Source organism: Marmota monax, unplaced genomic scaffold, assembly GCF_021218885.2.
Source record: "Marmota monax isolate L192 unplaced genomic scaffold, Marmota_monax_Labrador192_F-V1.1 WCK01_AAM20220418_F8-fsc00044, whole genome shotgun sequence".
NCBI lineage: Eukaryota > Metazoa > Chordata > Mammalia > Rodentia > Sciuridae > Marmota > Marmota monax.
In genome coordinates, this window is record NW_026695198.1 from 11665720 (window position 1) to 11682106 (window position 16387).

The following is a 16387-nucleotide window of genomic DNA, read 5'->3' on the forward strand; positions in this document are numbered from 1 at the left end:
TCTATCCCCTCATGCTCTCCCCTCCCCTCTCTTCAGTTTCCTTTGCCTAATCTAAAGTAACTGTATTTATCCTCTCTAATGCCCCACATATTAAGAGAAAACATTCGGCTTTAGGTTTTTTGGGTTTAGCTTATTTCACTTAGCATGATATTCTCCAAATCCATCCATTTACTGGCAAATGCAATAATTTCATTTTTCTTTAAAGCCGAGTAATATTCCTTTGAATATGTATACCACACTCTCTTTATCCATTCATCTATTGAAGGATACCTACGTTAATTCCATAGTTTAGCTATTGTGAACTGAGCTGCCATAAACATTGACATGGCTGCATTTCTGTAGTATGCTGATTTTAAGTCCTTTAGGTATATAATCCAAGGAGTAGGATAGCTGGGTCAAATGGTGGTTCCATTCCCAGTTTTCTAAGGAATCGCCATACTGCTTTCCAGAGTGGTTGCACCAATTTGCAATCCCACCAGCAATGTATGAGTGTGCCTTTTCCCCCACATCCTTGCCAACATTTATTATTGCCTGTATTCTCAATGATTGCCATTCTGACTGTAGTGAGATGAAATCTTAGGTAGTTTTGATTTGCATTTCTCTAATTGCCAGAGATATTGAACACTTTTTCATATATTTGTTGATTGACTGTATTTCTTCTTCTGTAAAATGTCTGTTCATTTCCTTAGCCCATTTATTGGTTGGGTTATTTTTTTTTTTTTAGTGTTAATTTTTTTTTAGTTCTTTATGTATCCTAGAGTAATGCTTTTTTGAAGGTGCATGTGGTAAAGATTTTCTCTCAATCTGCTGGCTCTCCTTTTCATGTTATTGATTGTTTCCTTTGCTGAGAAGAAGATTTTTAATTTGAATTCATCCCATTTGTTGATCCTTGATTTTACTTCTTGTGCTCTAGGAGTCTTGTTAAGGAAGTCAGATCCTAGAGTGACATGGTGAGGATTTGGGTCTACTTTTACTTCTATTAGGCACAGGGTCTCTGTTTTAGTGTCTAAGTATTTGATCCACTCTGAGTTGGTTTTCGTTCAGGGTGAGAGATAGAGGTTTAATTTCATTTTGCTACATATTAATTTCCAGTTTTGCCAGCACCATTTGTTGAATAGGCCATCTTTTCGCAAGTGAATGTTTTTGGTACCTTTGTCTAGGATGACATAACTGTATTTATGTGGGTTTGTCTCTTTATCCTCTATTCTGTACCATTGGTCAATATGTCTGTTTTGGTGTCATTATCATGGCATTTTTGTTATTATAGCTCCATAGTATAGTTTAAGGTCTGATAATGTAATGCCTCTTGCTTCACTTTTCTTGCTAAGAATTGTTTTGGTTAGTCTGGTTCTCATATTTTTCCAAATAAATTTCATGTTTGCCTTTTCTATTTCTATGAAGAATGTCATTGGGATTTTAATTGGAATTGCATTAAACATTTTGGTAGTATGGCCATTTTAACAATATTAATTCTGCCTATCCAGGAACATGGGAGATCTTTCTACCTTCTGAGGTTTTCTTCAATATCTTTCTTTAGTGTTCTGTAGTTTTCATTGTAGAGGTCTTTCACCTCTTTTGCTAAGTTAACTTGTAGCTATTTTATTTTATTTGAGGCTATTGTGAATGGGGTAGTTTTTCTAATTTCTCTTTCAGTGGATTCATCTCTGACGTATAGGAATGTGTTTTATTTTTGTGTATTGATTTTATATCCTGCTACTTTGCTGAATTCATTTATTAGTTCTAGAAGTTTTCTAGTTGAATTTTTTGGATCTTCTAGATATAGAATCATGTCATCAGCAAATAGTGATAGTTTGAGTTCTTCTTTACCTATTTGTTTTCCTTTAATATCTTTCTTCTCTCTAATTGCTCTGACTAGAGTTTCAAAAATGATGTAGAATAGAAGTGATAAAAAAGGACATCCTTGCCTTTTCCCAGTTTTTAGAGGAAATGCTTTTAGTTTATCTCCATTTACAATGATTCTGGCCTTGGGTTTAGCATAGATAGCTTTTAAATTGTTGAGGTATATTCCTACTATCACTAGTTTTCCTAGTGTTTTGAACATGAAGGTGTGCTACATTCTGTCAAATGTTTTTTCTGTGTCTATTGAGATGATCATATAATTTTTGTTTTTAAGTCTATTAATATGATGAATTATGTTTTTTGATTTCCTTATGTTGAACCAACCCTGTATCCCTGGGATGAACCCATATTTTTTAAATATGTTTTTGTATGTGATTTGCCAGAATTTTATTGAGAATTTTTCATCTATGTTCATCAGGGATATTGGTCTGAAGTTTTCTTTCCTTGATGTGTCTTTGTCTGGTTTTGATATCAGGGTGATATTAACCTCATAGAATGAGGTGGAAGGGTTCCCTTCTTTTCTATTTCATGAAATATTTTGAAGATTATTAGTGTTATTTCTTTGAAAGTCTTGTAGAACTCGCCTGAGAATCCATCTGATCCTGGGCTTTTCTTGGTTGGTAGGCTTTTGATGACATTTTGTATTTCATTACTTGCATATGATTTATTTAAACCATGTATGACCTCCTCATTGAGTTTGGGTAGGTCATATGGCTCAAGAAATTTGTCGATGTTGTCTATATTTTCTATTTTATTGGAGTGTAAATTTTCAAAATAGTTTCCAATTATCTTCTGTATTTCAAACATGTCCATTGTGATCTTTCCCTCCTAATCTTGTATTTTAGTAATTTGAGTTTTCTCTTTGATAGCATGGCCAGGGATTTATCTATTTTATTTATTTTTTTAAAAAAACAACTTTTTGTTGTGTAAATTTTTTCAATTGTTTCTTTTGTTTAGATTTCATTGATTTCTGCTCTGATTTTAATTATTTTTCTGTCTTCTACTGCTTTTAGTGTTGATTTGTTCTTTATCTAGGGCTTTGAGATGTAATTTTAGGTCATTTATTCGTTGACTTTTTATTCTTTTAATGAATGTGCTCGGTGTGATAAACCTTCCTCTTAGTACTGCCTTCATAATGTCCCAGAGATTTTGATAGGTTGTATCAGTGTTTTCATTTCCTGCATCTTATTTCCTCAAATTGTACCACCTCTGCTGTTTTGCTTTGCAATAAACTGATCATTGAATATAATCACCTATAATCTTCTATGTCCCTGTCAGTTTTAGTCAGATTTTTTTGCTGATGTGATCAAAAGACCTAATGAGAACCATTTCAAAGGAGAAAAAGTTGACTTAACGTTCCCAGTTTCAAAAGTCTCAGTGCATAGATGGCCGACTCCCTTGCTCTAGGCCCGAGAGGAGGCAGAACATCATGGTGGAAGAGTGTAGTGGAGGAAAGCACCTGAAATGTGGTGCCAGGAAGCAGATAGAGAGGCTCCTCTCACCAGGTGCAAAATATATACCCTAAGGCATGTGCCTAGGGACCCACCTTCTCCAGCCACACTTTAACTGCCTACAGTTACCAAACAGTTAATCTCAATCAGGGGATTAATGCACTGATTAGGTTAAGGTTTTCATAACCCAATCATTTCACCCTAAACCTTCTTGCATTGTCTCACACATGAGCTTTTGGGGGACTCCTCATATGTAAACCAGAACACTGGCTTTCTTTGTTAACAACAGCAGATGCTGGTTAGACATTGAAAAGTTATTGAAAATTGTGGGGGGTATCCAGATAAGATCTGCCTGCTACTGGTATTGGCTAGAAAAATTGTAAAGACAGAGAGCTGAGGCAGGGACCTCAAGGACCAACAGGGGTATGTCAGAACTGGAGGGGGTCAGGCAGAGGGCAGGCTAGCAAATAACACCAGTGCATGGGCTCCTTAGGGTTCTACATCATGTGACTTGCTTGATTCATTCATGTGGCCCATTATACAATGGGAGAAGCATTTTATTTTTATAACTTCTCAACCCAGAGAAACTAATAAAATAATATTCTATTAAACAGCCTTATTTTTAAAATATGTCTTTCATTCTATAAACAAATGATGAATACTGAGTTTTATAGAGTATTAAAAGAGAAAAGCCAGGCCCAGCATGGCCTGTATACTAGAAATACAACCATGGAAAAGAAGTGTTTTAAGGATAACTGAAAGAAAATACAGTAATCATTGTGCCCTAATGATGAGTTGTGGGTAGTTTCTCTATTATTTATTTTTTAAATCTTCTGTAATAGTATTAAAGCAATTAAATTTTTACAGGAAATAGAAAATGCTTTCCTTGAAGATACAAACAAGCTTTATTGAAGAGCAAGAAAGACTTTATTATTTTCACATGAGTCAGGTAGGTGTGGTGAGTAAACTCATTTAAGTTGTGGGAGTTTTCAAACTACAAAGCCTATCTGAGGGTTAAACCTGACTTGGGGAATGCCTGATGTCTCCCTTTAGAGAAGCCCGGCTGGGCAAGCCAACCCAAAAGATGTTTTTGTATGTAATTTGCCAGATTTACAACTGGGCAGAAAATGGGGTCAACTACCAGTCTTGGGAGTGGAGAAGACTGTGAAAAAAGGGCTTTGATTTTGTTCCTTGGAGGAAGAGCAGAATATCAATAGTAGGAAGTCCAAGGAGAAAAGAGCAATTTACCTAAATAATAGGCAATCATTTCTACAAGTGCAGATGTAGGAAGGTATTCAGTTTGCGTGGAGATCTACAGTGAAATTTGAGCAGAGGAGACTGCAAAGCAGGTAGGGCCCAGTTAGAAAAAAAAAAATCACTCTGCAGGTGGTGGAAAGGGAACAGTAGTGAACAACATATATCAATTGCAGTAAAGGGGGAAAACTAACAGTTCTTAATCATGGAACCTGTGGAATTTTCTAGAAGTGCCACTCTACTTCTAGGACCTCTCTGAGACTTCCTATTCTGGTGAATGGGTCTCCAGCTCTTGTTCCAGAGCATTGGGAACCTTACTGGTGACTTGCCTCCCTGATGTGACCTTCGATATCTCCTGTTTCCAAATAACCTTCAGAAATTCTCTGAGTCAGTCACAGGAGCTAGAGGATATTTACATCCAGTGTGTATTTACACTGAAGTATTTTAATCTCTCCAAGAGAAAATAGCAGATAAAATGTGAATTATGGTAGTTAAACATTAAAGAGGGCAGCAGAGAAAATTAGGTTCATAACTAAAGACAGAATTATATGCCATGTTTATAGCAGCGTAATTCACAATAACCAAATTAAGGAACCAGCCTAGGTGTCCATCAATAGGTGAAGGGATAAGGAAAATGTGGCATGTATACATAAAGAAGTGCCGCGTCCGGCCAAGGGAGCCGAGTCCGGCGAGGGACGGCGAGGTTAAAAGACACACAGGACACCAAGGTTCTTCATCCAGGAGTCAACAATAATCTTTATTGCTAACACACCTTTTTTTATACCCCAAGCAGCAGAAGTGGAAAACTACCCAAAAGCAGGAGGGAGGGGGGAGAAATTTAGTTTCAACATCTATTATTGTCAGGTACCGAAACCTCCCTTAACAATAAGTCCATCAGACCAGAAAAGGTCAAGGCATTCCCGTGGGATACATATGTCTCAGACGGACAAGCAGGAACAGAAAAACCGCAAGTTCTCCATGGCCTTGTGAGCTGGCCACACTGGCATGCAGAACAAACTAGTGGAGGTAGGGCTCCAGGGGCCAGGGTGGACCTGCTGCCAACAAGTCCCCCTCTTTTGTTTTTTGCATGCCAGTGGGAATCAAGTAGCCCCTGTCTTAGGTCGTTCACAGCCCTTGCGATGCTTACCCGTCTCTGGGAAGGCCCCGATTCCCTGGCTTAGGTCGCACAGCAAGCGTGAAAGTTGCCCGTCACTGGGTACTACAAGATCAGCTCAAGGTGTTATGACCTATCAAGACATTATTGCGGTAAACGCTTAACCGTCTCCACCTACGGGACCCATGACCGTCACCGCCGAATGGCAGATGTGATTGGACCGAGAGATTAGACAGCAAAGATCCTAATACAGGAAGGCAAGAGGGAGAGGTATGCATAGAGAAAAGATATGGCAGGAGTTCTTCTTTTAAGGAGGACACTCATCTTCGGATAGGTCTGAAGTATATCTCAGAGAGGCGATCATCCATCTTCAAGCGTTGATAGTGAACCTGTATTGGCTTAGAGGCTAAGATATTAATTTGATCCTTAATGAATTGTACTATCTTATTTACAATGCAGGGTCCTATTGCCACTACTAGAAGGAGGCCTAACAATGGTCCCAATAAGGGAAGAAGATAAGGCAAAAATCCATTAAGTCCAGTCCAGAGAGGGTTCTCAAATAATTCCCTCCTCCTTTTTTTTAGGTCTTCTTGGAGTTGTTTAATTTTTGTGCGAACTATGCCAGACTTGTTAGCATAAAAACAGCACCTCTCCCCAAGGGCTAAACAAATTGCCCCTTGATTGGCAGTAAGCAAGTCTAAACCCCGCCTATTCTGAAGAACTACTTCTGCTAGGGAGTCTATCTGGTCTTGTAAGTCTTTAATGGTTCCCGACAGGGTTTGCACATCATCTATAAGCTGTTGAGATAGGCGGCGGTAAGAATGTATAGCCGTACCCAATCCTGCCGTGCCTGTACCCACAGCAGTGGTTATTCCAAGGCCAACAAGGAGTGGTAAGGCCTGCACAGCTCTCTTGTGTCTTCTAACTAAGATGTCTAGGCTAGGAATGGGTAGGGGTTCATCTCCTGAGATAATCGTGATATCAGGAAGCAGTAATGCCAGAACGCAACCACCAGTCCAATTTGTTGGGAGCCTGGGAAAAGCTAAATTTCCACCACACATAAAAACTGTACCATTAGGGGGACAAATGGGCGGAGTAGGTGAGGAGTAATTCTTTACTAATGAGCAGTTTCCAAAGGAAGAGATTCCAACATCAACATCATAGGTATTATTTTGCATCATGCCCAGAAGGCATGACATAAAACCACCTAGAGGCTGCACCTTAAAGGGTAGCCCAGATTGACATGTGTTGTCATCATCAATGGTATAATTGATGGGAACCGCCAATGGCATGACTGCACCTGCCATCATGCAGAGCCAGCAATCACCAGCAAGGGTAGGGTTGGAACTGTTAAGTAAAGAAAAGGTAGTTTCTAGGATATCTAATGTATTGGCATCTAAATCAGGAAACTGGGATTTGGGCAATATCAAGGGGTGGTATGTAGGCTTAGGGATCTCCGGCTTTAAAAGCTTAATCACCTGAAGGTGTTTAATAGCATCAGTGGGTCCCCCTCCGTCAGAGATTCCGATAGGGGCCTGCATGGGCCAGCAGGAAGGTTTACCCACGACGCCCTCACATCCCGCCTCCATTAACCGAGTCGTGATGCCTTCCCCTCCCCGGTCACCAAGAAAAGGAATATAATTATAAGTGGTCTCCCATTCTCCACGGGTGTTAGTTAGGATGGCCTCAAAATACTGTTTTCCTTGATTATTAACACAAATTGAGGCCGATGTATAACAGGAGATGTGCATTGCCGGGGTGTAATGACAAGTGGCGGGACAGCTTCCAAGAGTCTCGGTCGGATTAGGGACAACAAGTCCGGGCTTATTAACACATACCCATTTTGGTTGCTTAAATCTTTCGATGTTTTTATTGAGTTCAGCCGCCATGTAGGCTACTTTAGTCCCACAATCAATGCTCTGGATATAACCAGAGGGGGCCGAGTGCCGGGGCCCTCCCTTACACTCACAAGGGGCTCCAAAAAGATATTCATGAATATTCCCAGGTGGGGGGTCAAGCCCTCCTTCAGCAAACCTGTCCAGAAGGAATGCCACAAGAGGGGTCCAGCTCATGAGGTGTGTCTCGGCACTCACTTGAAGGGGTGAGAACAACAGCGGCAGGATCAGCCATCTTGGGAACTTCATTTTGTCTTGAATTTTCATTCACCGGTCTGGTGCAGCGCTCCGGGATCCAAATGGGCTTCTCAGTTCCTGGGGGAAAAACACATACAGCTCCCCTCACTCTAGCTAAGAGTGGAGCCGGGGGTTGCCACTTTCCAGTGGATAAATCTTTCCACCTTATTTGAGCATCTTGTACAGTGGGAGGGGAAAAGTGGCGTTGTGCAGCCGTGCGCCCTCCAGTGTCAGTCAGTAAAAAATTTAAAGTAAATAAGGTTATGCTTAGAAGTGCTTGTGGTCCCTGACAATTCCGGTATATCTCCCCCTCTTTTGTTTTTTGTAAATAAGTTTTTAAATGTTGATGGGCTCGTTCCACGATAGCTTGTCCCTGTGGATTATAAGGGATTCCAGTCTTATGATTAATTTCCCATTGGGTGCAAAACCGTTGAACCGCCTGACTTACATATGCGGGACCATTATCGGTTTTGAGGCATCGTGGGGTGCCCATGGAGGAAAAGGCTTTTAGAAGATGACTGATTACGTCCTTAGCCTTCTCTCCAGTATGTAAGGTGGCAAAAATGAAGCCAGAATATGTGTCAGTGGAAACATGTATAAAGGAGAGCTTACCAAAGCTAGAGAAGTGTGTAACATCAGTTTGCCAGACATCATTAGGTTGTAGTCCTCTTGGATTAACCCCAAGGGAAGGAGAATGAATAAATGGTGCACAGGTTGGACATAATGAGACAATCTGTAAAGCTTGGTCTCGTGAACATCCTGTGTGGAAGCGTAAAGACTGTGCATTTAAATGAAATTTGTTATGGAATTGTAAGGCCTTATCATATTCGGTCGTCACACAGGAAAGGCCGACAGCATGAGTAGCAGCGTCTGCTTTTGCTTTGCCCTCTGACAAAGGTCCAGGGAGCCCTGAATGGCTTCGGATGTGGCCAATGTATAGAGGATCTCGTCTAGCCCAAATGAGAAGCTGTACTACCTGTAGTTGTTCTGTGATGGTGGATTGCTTTCCAATATATGATGCTGTTTCTATGACTAGAGCCAGATTGGCTACATATAAGCTGTCAGTATATACATTAAGAGGAATAGAGCTATAGACTTTGAGAGCTATGATTAAAGCTTCAACTTCCGCCTTTTGGGCCGACTGACCTGACACAGGTTGTCGGAGAATTTGAGATCCATCAAAAACGACAGCAAATCCATTTTTGGCCCCATCTGTATATACAGTTTGGGCCTTTGGAATAGGTTCCCTTTTCATAATCTTTGGGAAGATAATGGGACACCTTTTAAAGCCCTCCAAAAGTCTATGTTTAGGGAAGTGATTATCAATCTGACCCTTGAAGCTGCACAGGAAAAGACACCAAAGGTCATGTTCTTGTTGTAACTTGTGTATCATATCTTGAGTGTAAGGTTGAATAAGTATGTCAAAGGTTTTTCCAAACAATGCATCACCCAAATATTTAGCCTTCCAAATTAAGTTAATAACTAGCTCATAAAAGGGAGTCAATACCCGGGGGTTAGAAGCCGGCAAGTGGACCCAATAAATGGGACCCGTTTGCCAGAACACTCCTGTGGGAGTAATTTTAGAAGGTAGAACTATAAATGACAAGGGCAGAGAATAATCTATCTGCGTAATCTGCATGTCCTGCAGAGCCTCTTCTATTAGCCTCAGTGCTCGTAAGGCTTCTGGTGTAGGTACTCTACACGACGTAGGAGAAGGATCTCCTCGCAAGAGGTCATACAGGGGTTTGAGCTCTCCAGTTGGAATATGAAAGGACAGGCGCAGCCACTGTATTTCTCCGAGGAATGTCTGCCACTGATGTAAAGTTTTGAGTTGATTTATCTGGAACTGGGGTCTCTGGGGAAAGATTCCTATGTTATTAATGATGTATCCCAAATAATTGCAAGGGTGTTGAAACTGCACCTTTTCGGGTGCTATGACCAGCCCTGCCCCTTTTAGAAGGGATTGGAGGACTTCATAAGATTGAAGAAGTCTTTCTTTCTTGGGCCCTGCCAGTAAGATGTCATCCATATAATGAATGAGGTAGAGCTGTGGGAACTGCTGTCGAAAGGGTCGCAAAACCTCAGCTACAAAATATTGGCACATTGTAGGACTATTAGTCATCCCTTGAGGTAGGACAGTCCATTCATACCGTTGGTAAGGTTCCCTAAAGTTTGTGGAAGGCAAGGAAAAAGCGAAACGCTTTCGGTCTCGTGGGTCTAAGGGGATAGAAAAGAAACAATCTTTTAAATCTATGACAATAAGATGCCAATCCTTTGGGATCGCAGTAGGAAAGGGTAGCCCTGGTTGTAAGGGTCCCATGGGTTGCATAGTTTTATTAATAGCTCGTAGGTCCTGAAGAAGTCTCCACTTCCCAGACCCCTTTTGTATAACAAAAATAGGGGTATTCCAAGGGGAGGTAGAGGGCACCACATGTCCTAACTTAAGCTGGTCTTGAACTAATAGGGAAGCGGCCTGTAATTTGTCCTTAGTTAGGGGCCACTGTTCTACCCACACAGGGTCATCTGATAACCAAGTAATGGACAGTGGAGGTGGCCGCACTTCAGTGGCCCCTAGGATAAATTTCCCAGTCCTCTCCGGTCTCTTCCCCGCCGGGTAACCTGTTCTGCTGGATCCACGGGTGATATTCTGCCCTCATGTCTCTTTCCTAGTCCCCTTCCAGGGATCCATCCCATGTCTAGCATTACATCATTAACAAAGTCATTATTTCCTTTCAAAGTCTGGGTAGTGAGAATAGCCCCCATTTGATGAAGCAAGTCCCTCCCCCAAAGATTCGTGGGGAGTCCAGTCACCACATAGGGCTGGAAATGGCCACTATGTCCTTCGCCATCTCTCCATTTTAAAAAGGAGGCACTTCTTTTTGGTCGGGTCTGTCCTATCCCCTGTAATATGGCCGAGGGACTCTGGAGGGGCCAGGCAGGTGGCCATTGTTTTTCAGAAATGACAGAGACATCCGCCCCCGTATCTAGTATTCCCTTGAAAGCCTTGTCCTGTATCTCAATGGTCAGGTTGGGATGCGAATCCAAATGAGCTACCCAAAAGGCCTGGGGAGTTCCAGTGGAGCCAAAGCTGCCGTCGCCCCGGGACCCACGGAGGGCGTGCCCAGGAATGGAAGCTAAGGGTAGCAGCAGCAATTGAGCTATACGCTCCCCGGGGGGAAGAATAACAATTCCTTGGGTAGCTTCTACTACTATTTTTATTTCTCCCTGATAATCAGCATCAACAACCCCCGTAAGAATCTTCAAGCCCCACTGAGTTGCGCTACCTCGTCCCAACACTAGTCCCACCGTCCTCTCTGGCAGGGGTCCAAAAACCCCAGTAGGCAGCGTCTGAGGTCCCATTTGGGGAGTTAATACCGCTCGGGAGGTGGAACTGAGGTCCAGTCCTGCGCTTCCTGGTGTTCCCCTGGGGAGTTCCCAGATAGAAAGGGGTTGGTCAGTGGGAGGCGGCGGAGACGCCCACTCCCTGGGGCACTGTTCTGTCCCTGCACTGCCCCGTACACTTTGGCTTCCGGGGCCCGGGGCGGGCCCCTGCTCCCGTTTCCCGACGGTATTGGGTTACCCTGGATGTCAAATTTTGACCTGCACTCACTGCTCCAATGATTTCCTTTATGACATCCAGGACAAATTCTAGGCATCCCTCTGCCAGCACCCTCGCTCCTTTCCGGGCAGTTTCTCTTTATATGTCCCTCTTTCCCACACTTAAAACACCCCTTAGAGCGGGTTCCCCTGTTATCAGCTTTTTGCATTCCAGTCTTAAGGGCAGCAGCCAAAACCTGACCAGTAATATGAGGCCCATCTATATCTTTGCATGCTCGAATCATGTCATCTATACTTTTGGCCCGGGAGGACTTAATAGCATTTTGGCAGTAAGTGTTAGCGTTTTCATATGCCAGTTGTCTAATAAGTGGCATAGCCTGTTCCAGATTAGGGAATATTTTTCCAGCAGCCTGCATTAGGCGGGCTATAAAGTCTGAATAAGGTTCAGAGGGTCCTTGAGAGATCTTGGAAATTTTTGCTTCAGTCTTAGAAATGGGCAGGGCTTTCCAGGCATGGACTGCAGCTGAGGCTATTTGAGCATAAACACCTGGGTCGTAATTAATTTGTTGGCCTATGGTGGCATACTGCCCAGTTCCTGTCAACATTTCAGCATTTCGCCGTTGATGGCCCGCATTCAGGTTAATCTGAGCCAGCTCGCGGCACCTTTCATGATATTCACTTTTCCACAATAAGAAATCCCCTCCAGATAACACAGCCCTGCAAAGTTGCTGACAATCATTAGGTATTAGTTGACTGGCTGAGAAGGACTCGAAGAGGGTCAATGTGAAAGGGGCATGAGGTCCATAATTAATGACCGCCTCCTTAAGCTGTTTTATGTCCTTGAAGGCTAGGGGGACATGGGCTCTGGCCGGCTGTCCATCAGCATCGGTGTTTTCAATCATTGGAAAAACCTGAGCCGCTCTAGAACCCCAGTGGACCCCCGCCCGTCTAGTAGGGGCGTCCTCATTCCAATCAGGATTATAGGGAGGAGGTGCGGCAACTGAGGGGGCCCTAGGCACCCTCACATTTGCCCTTTTAAGGCGATGTTCTAGTTCCTCTATCTCCCTTTCTAATCCCTCCTCTTCCTCAGAGAGAGAACTGAGGTCCTCAGGATCATTTTTGGGCTTAGAAATCTGGAGGCGTTTCCTACCCTCCGAGCCCGAGTCCTCAAGAGGACCCTCATCCTTTAAGGATTCTGCCATTTGCTCTTCCTGCACCTGATTAAGGGCCTGTTCACATTCAGCAAGCTGATCCTTGATCTTTACTTTATCTGTTAATAAAGCATCCTTTACCAACCTCCATAAGGAAAAGGTGGCAACTGGGACACTGTCCGAGCCCCGGTCCCTCAATAATTTCTGAAGGTCATGCCTCACCAGGTCCCAGTCACTATTATTAAGAAATCCTCCTGTCAGAAACCAAGGACAAGCCTGGGCAATAATTTCAACGAATTCAGTTGCAGTCTTAGTTTTTATTCCTGTTCCTTGTGTATTTAACAGCTCTTTCAGTTCGTTGGCCAGACGAACCTTCGCTGTTGAGTTACCCATGGTACGTACCCTGTCTCTTTAAATTATCTTTAAACCAATCCTCCCCCTTCTTTCTTAGAAGGTGAGCCCCGTCCGCTTACCCCTGCTTTCCGGATCTCGGTGAGAACCTCCAATTGCCGCGTCCGGCCAAGGGAGCCGAGTCCGGCGAGGGACGGCGAGGTTAAAAGACACACAGGACACCAAGGTTCTTCATCCAGGAGTCAACAATAATCTTTATTGCTAACACACCTTTTTTTATACCCCAAGCAGCAGAAGTGGAAAACTACCCAAAAGCAGGAGGGAGGGGGGAGAAATTTAGTTTCAACATCTATTATTGTCAGGTACCGAAACCTCCCTTAACAATAAGTCCATCAGACCAGAAAAGGTCAAGGCATTCCCGTGGGATACATATGTCTCAGACGGACAAGCAGGAACAGAAAAACCGCAAGTTCTCCATGGCCTTGTGAGCTGGCCACACTGGCATGCAGAACAAACTAGTGGAGGTAGGGCTCCAGGGGCCAGGGTGGACCTGCTGCCAACAAAGAAGTTTTATTCGGCTATAAATAAGAATGAAATTATGTCATTTGCAGGAGAATGAATGGAACATGAGAGCATTACGTAAAGCCCAACTCAGAAAGTCAAGGGACATGTGTTTTCTCTCATGTTTAGAATCTAGAGAGGAAAACAGAGTAAGGCAAGGATCTCATGAAAATAGAAGGAAGACCAGTAAAGTAGAATAATGGGATCAGGGGAGGCAAGAAGAGAGAAAAAGGGGAGAACCTGGGAAGTGAAATTGATTTAAACTATATGACATACGAATATGTAACAATGAATCCCACTATTATGTATAATTACAATGCACCAATAAAAAAGACAGAGCTATATGATTGGGGGTGAACAGCAACTAATTTTTTAAAATGTGAAATTTTATACGATTTATTTGAAAAACTCATCTATAAAACATTTTTAACTTTGATACAAAAAGGAAAAATAAAATTTCTTGATAAATTTGGAGGTGAGCCTCTTGGACATGATTGATATGGAGTTGAAGATAGAATCGAGGCTTACAGGGTACCGAGGCTTACAAGGTCTGTCCTGCTTAAATGGGTGGCCTAAGACTTGAAAAAGTTAGCATTTTAGGAATATAAATGGGGAGTGGAGGATGTTAGGTCGTTTTGAGGTAGCTAAGGGAACAAAGCACCAGGCAACCAGCACGCTTGAGACAACCACTAATCAGGCGCCAAGAGAACCACCTGTCAATCAGTGGGGTCTCCTGACCAATCCTGGATCTCAGCAAGCTCCCCTGACCAATCCCAGTAGGACAAGGGACTCAAAAAACCTCCCTTTCCTGGGCTGGAGATGTGGATCAAGGGGTAGCACGCTTGCTTGGCATGTGTGCAGCCAGTGTTCAATCCCCAGCACCACATACAAACAAAGATGTTGTGCCTGCCGATATCTAAAAAATAAAGATTAAAAAAATAAATTCTCTCTCTCTCTACCTCTCTCTCTCTCTTAAAAAAAAGAAAAAAAATCCCAATCCGGCTGAGCCCACACTACTTCCCAGACCTGCTCTGTTGGTCTGGAGGGTCTCCTCTGGGAGCAAATCTCAATAAAGCCTTGTTCAGCAGCCTTTTAATCTGCCTCCTTTTGGTCTGACCTTACAAAGGAGGTAGAAGAAAATGGATGCTTATTCACAGATGTGATTTTTTTTTAAATGAATGAGATTTACTTATGATCACACCTTTTTAATTGTCTTTAGAAGTAAGCTATTAATTTTTGAGCAATATTTGCATATTGTGAAACTCATGCAAATAATAGAATACGATTGTATTTTTGACATAATGGTAGGTAAATTAGAAGAATACCCCTATTAAGATGGAAATTTTGTCTTGGGTGTTTCTGGTGATGAACTTCAAACACTGGCTTATTTTGAAAGATTGCTCTCATATGATAAGTTTCTCTCCTGGAACCAAATTCATCCAGATGGGTGACCTTGTTCTCGCCTTGTTGATGGGCTATAATTCCTTCACTAATGTTGTCAGGTCATTGAAAGTATGACATTTTCCTTCCACATCTTTGCTTTTGTTTTGTTCACCTGGAAACCTTAAATAATGGCAACCATTGGTGCCTCTGTATTTCTTGAAAATCAGGCATCACTTTTTCTTTATTTCTCTCCCTTTTTTCTTTATTTCTTTATTTCTCTCCCTTCTTTTCCCATCTCCTATCCTTGGCCTCAGCTTCATGCCTTCTACACTTATTGAACAAAAAAATATGTCTAGTATTTTGCTGGGAGCCATTAGCCAAGTAGGTATGACAATTTCCTTGCCAGCGTACCCCATGTTGCTGACATGTTGCAGTGACATTGAATGTAAGTGACCTTGCTCAAGGACCAAGGCAGATTAGGGTGTTCCCGGTTTTAAGATAATCGTGTTTAGGGCGTTCCCGGTTTAGGTTCCAGGTTTAAGGTTTAAGATTATTCCTGCTGGGAATAGGGCGTATCCTGCTGCCTGAGTTCCCCTTGAGTTCTCACGGGATTTAGACAATATATTTTGGAGATAGAAGCCCAGTGGAGGAATTTGGGCAGAGAAGGTGGATTTGGGCAGAGAACGTGGATTTGGGAAGAGAACGTGGATTTCCCCAGAACGTGATTGTAGACGGCTGGTGTGAGTTCGGGAATAAAGAGTTGCTGTTTGAATCTACAAGCTGTGTGGTGGCTCGTGATTGTGTGCCCAGCCAGACTGCGGCAGTATTTGGTTTCTGATCTTCATTGCCTTGCAATTGAGGTAGAGAAACTAACAGGTAAACACATTAATACAATTGAATGAAAATAAATGCTACAACTACAAATTATGTGAGCAACTAACCCTTCTGTGAGGAGTTAGATGAATATTCTAGAAAAACTTCCAAGAGATGATAATTGGACTGAGAGTTGAAGAGTGATTAGACCGGACAGGTACATGGGTTGGGGAAGGGCACCCTGGAAACGTCTTCAGATTTGATACATTCATACTTGACCCACTCCACCCACATGCCACATACCACATGCCTAAGGTTTTACTTTCTGGACCAATCGTCTTCCAAATTATTTTCTCAACAATGTTATCCCCCCCCCCTTTACTTTTTACAAAAGATAAATTCAAACCTAAGACTGTCATTCTAGAATACCCATTGGCAATTAGATACCAAGTTTATTCAATAAATTTTCCCACATTTGTATGGATTGTGTTTACATGAATACAGAAAAGTGTAGAGAGCAATTACTCTTTACAATTGAGATGATCCTTTTCATATTTTCTCCAACCAAAATCTCTAAAGACAGTGCAGGTTTGCCAATAGGGCTGGAGAAGTACATCAGGATGAGTCAATTGTACCCTATTGTCTTCAGAAAAGGATGAATGATTTTTACCATTTAATGACTTAGCAAAATCTTAAAACATGCTGCCCATTTCAAAACTATAACAAAATATCCTATAACACCAAATTTTTCAATAAGTC